This window comes from Cicer arietinum, chromosome 3 (genome assembly GCF_000331145.2).
Source record: "Cicer arietinum cultivar CDC Frontier isolate Library 1 chromosome 3, Cicar.CDCFrontier_v2.0, whole genome shotgun sequence".
In the NCBI taxonomy this organism is placed as follows: Eukaryota; Viridiplantae; Streptophyta; class Magnoliopsida; order Fabales; family Fabaceae; genus Cicer; species Cicer arietinum.
In genome coordinates this window covers 36,652,615-36,656,907 of record NC_021162.2, presented here as the reverse complement: position 1 = coordinate 36,656,907, position 4,293 = coordinate 36,652,615, and positions in this window count along the sequence as shown.

Genomic DNA, 4,293 nt, shown 5'->3' with positions numbered 1-4,293 from the left:
ATTTATATTTCCTAAAACAAGATGTTTCTTTTCTCAAAACTGAACAACAATTACAAAATAGTTTCGTAAAACAAAAAATTTCAGATCTCCAAAAAAGAATTGAAAACGAAATCTGTTCAGATTTACCAAATGCTTTTTGGAACAGAAAACAACATATGGTAGACCTACCATATGAAAATGACTTTTCCGATAAACAAATCCCAACACATTGCAAAACAGAAATCCAAGACTTAGAACAAAAGGGTCTAATTACAAAGTCTAGGTCACCTTGGAGTTGTGCAGCCTTCTATGTGAACAAAAATTCTGAAATAGAAAGAGGCACACCTAGGCTAGTCATAAACTACAAACCTTTAAACAAAGCTTTAAAATGGATTCGTTACCCGATTCCAAACAAAAAAGATCTTTTACAAAAATTACACTCTTCATCTGTATTTTCAAAATTTGTCATGAAATCAGGATTTTGGCAAATACAAATTGATCCAAAAGATCGGTATAAAACAGCTTTTACGGTCCCTTTTGGTCAATATGAGTGGACGGTAATGCCCTTTGGATTAAAGAATGCCCCTTCAGAGTTCCAAAGAATTATGAATGAAATCTTTAATCCATTCTCAAAATTTTGCATTGTCTATATTGATGATGTCTTAATATTATATGAAACCATTGAACAACATTTCAAACATCTTAGAACATTTTTAATGATTACTAAGAAAAATGGATTAGTTGTTTCAAAATCCAAAGTTTCTCTTTTTCAAACAAAAATCCGTTTCCTAGGACATTATATCTCTCGGGGTACTATCACCCCTATTGAAAGATCCCTATCTTTCGCAGATAAATTTCCTGACAAAATCCTTGACAAAACACAATTACAAAGGTTTTTAGGATCTTTGAACTACGTATTAGATTTATGTCCTAACATTAATAGAATAGCAAAACCTCTCCACGATAGATTAAAGAAAAAACCTGTCGCATGGACTGATGAACATACCAAAATAGTTCAAATAATCAAAAAACAAGTTAAAGAAATACCTTGCCTACATTTAGCTAACCCATCAGCCCAAAAAATTGTTGAAACAGATGCCTCAGACATAGGATATGGGGGTATCCTTAAACAAATAACAAAGAATGCATTGTCCAGTTTATATCTGCGCACTAGAATGATTGCCAAAAGAATTACTCTACCATAAAAAAGGAAATTCTTTCAATTGTCATGTGCATTACAAAATTTCAAAACGATTTACTCAACCAAAAATTTTTACTTCGAATTGATTGTAAATTTGCAAAAGAAGTTTTACAAAAAGATGTTCAAAATATTGCATCAAAACAAATTTTTGCCAGATGGCAAGCAATACTTCGCATTTTTTATTTTGAAATTGAATTTATTAAAGGAGATCAAGACTCAATTTCAGATTTTCTAACTAGAGAATTTCTACAAAATAGGACTTGAGTGATGCCCAGAAAATCCAAAAGAATAGAGGTCCAGAAGGAGCAACCACAAGAAACCCCAAAACCTATCTCATCTGCAAAACCCATCCGATCTTGGGTAGAAGCTGTCGAAGAAAATGAAGCTCAAAGCCCAATTCAAAAATGGTTTGCAAGCCAACAAATAGCTGGTCCTGACAATTTCCAGGAAATAAAAAACTCAATAGAAGAAAACCTTCAGCTCCAAAAAATTGCAGAGCTCCACCAACTCCAGCAAGAGATTGAATCCCTCCAGATACAACTGCCTTCTATTACGGGGCAGGAAATGGGAGAATCTTCAAAAACCCCTTCTCAAAAAATTATTTCAAAACCTTTACAGGAGGAACCATCCTGTAAAATAATTTCAAAACTCTGTCAAGGAGAAACCTCAAAAATTATTTCAAATGATTCTAAAATTACTATTTTTAAACCAAAATCAGAATATTTTGTCAAAATAGATTATCAAAATATTTGGACAATCGAGGATCATTTCTATAATAGAAATCCTCAATTAGTCATCTCAAAGATTTTTCCAGAAGGCTGGTTTTTCAAACCATATGATTTATCAAAACCCCAGCCTTATTATAAATCTATTCTTGAATGTACAGGATCTGTAACAATTCAAGACAATCCAAAAGAAGGCCCAGTAGCCTATTCAACTGCCAAAATCCACAAAATCATCCCACCTTCAGAATGGGGATCAAATCTTTACACACCAAAACAATTCCCGATTGATTTCAAAACTACAGTAAACCATTGTAGGACCTTTAATTACTGGGACTATCAACAAGCCTGGTACAACTTTTTTCTCATTCAAAACCAAAAATTTAGCCATACTTGGCTATTTTTCTTTAACCTAACCATGGAACCTTCAAAAATTCCACAATGGTTTGCTTATTGGTGGAAATTCTTCTGCTCCATTCCAGATATCTTAAAAACGGAAGTCCAAGAAAGCTTCCAATTATACAAAACTCATTACAAACCAACAGAAAGGGAACGCATTTTTCACCCCATAATGCTATTCTCTACAAAATTCTTTCTACCATGGGTATTAGCCTGGTATTTTGACATCAATCAAAAAGAAACTCAAACAATCCTCGTAAGAAGATTCAAAGTCAGATGGTGGAAAAAATTCTCTATTCCACCAAGCATCAAAAAACAAGTTGTGTCGACATGGCTCCAGAGGCAAGGAATGAAGAAACCAGACCCAATGGCAACTAAATTCTTGGCCCAAAAGTCATTTGCACAAACACAACTAGCATCAGCAAAATCCGAGGAGGAATACTTTGAAATCATGGCCCAACTTCTCAAAAGTAAGTCCTAATCATCAAAACATTCCTCAGACAGCGCTCCAGAAGACTCTATCAAAATAGAAAATGAAAATGAAGACGACTGTTTTGGCATCTTGTCACCCATAAAATGAATATAACGGCCCAATACTCTTGGCCCATATAAAAAAAAAGATGTCGAAACCATTCAAAAAATAAAATATGGGTCTTATTTTGTAAAATGAATTCATAAAATTCATTTTGAATTTGTTTTCTTTGTTTCAGAAAGTTTTTGAAGAACCAAGTTCTCTTATCTGTATTTTTGGAAGCATAAAAATCATTATGGAGAATAGTTTTATCAATTTCAAATGCCTTTTCTATGACGTTTAATTCATTAACAACATTTTCAGTTATAGCAGAAAAAGACGGCGAAGTAGGTGGAGAAATGTTTTGTTGCTCCTCATTAGTGTGTTGAGGTGCTGTGTAAATTTGGTGAGGTATATTTGTGGAATAGTCAACATTTTGAAAGGAAGCATTTGGTATGCTGGAACATGAAAAACGTGGTTTTTTAAAGTTTTCTAATTTTTGGGGCAATTGTGTGATTGGAGGTGGTCTGGAGGAACTAGCATCAGAGTACCTGGCTCTAGAAGTTCTTGAAAAACTTAGTTTTACCCTACCATCCTTGTATTTTATGACTTCTTTAAGATTGTTGTTTGGTTTTGACTGTTCAGGAGGTTGTGGTCTAACAGCTCCTTCTAGGATCCATTCTTCAAGTGTTTGCTTTTGTTAGATCAGTTTGTAAAAATAGTGTTTCACCCTTTTTGTTTTCAATATTTTTTGTTGCAGTAAAGGCTGAAAACATTGCTTTGTAATGGACTCTATAAATAATAGCTACAGGAATAGATCCTTCTATCATTTTGTAATTATGAGTTTTGATTTGTAACGTAAGAGAATTTGCGATGTTTGGGTCTTTTAAAGACAAAGAAAAATTTGGATAACATCCAAACCAAATTGGTCCTTGACAAAGACTGGATTCAACTGTACTTATAATTGAATCTTGAAAGTTCAAGAACCTTGCATCCCGTAGGATACATAGGATTGAAGTGTTTAATCCTTCCCTTGTTAAAGGTTTTATACCAACTTGAACAAGACCTATATGTATGAAGTTATAGTTCCTGTCAGCGTGTTTTTTGAGCGTTTTTGAAGAAAGAAGATTTATTGTTTCAAAAGGGTTAGAAAGAGTAACATCACGTTCCTCCGTTTTGATAACATAATCGGTTTTTAATAGATTTTTGAAAAGACTAGATACATAGACCTCATCTTTTTTGATTTTTGGGATTTGCCAATTGTTTATTGATTTTTGGAAGTCTAAAATAGTGATTTCTTCACTATTGATAGGTTCCCTCTTTTCTGGGAAGTTTTGGGTAGAAGGAGTGGAGAAAGAAGAAGTTCTACAAAAGAGATTATCCATATTTAAAATTTTGCCTTTTTATTTTGAAGAAACTTTCAAGGATTCACTGCCCTTAAACGCCTGTACGTCGGCTTAAACACGGGACTTACAACCCAG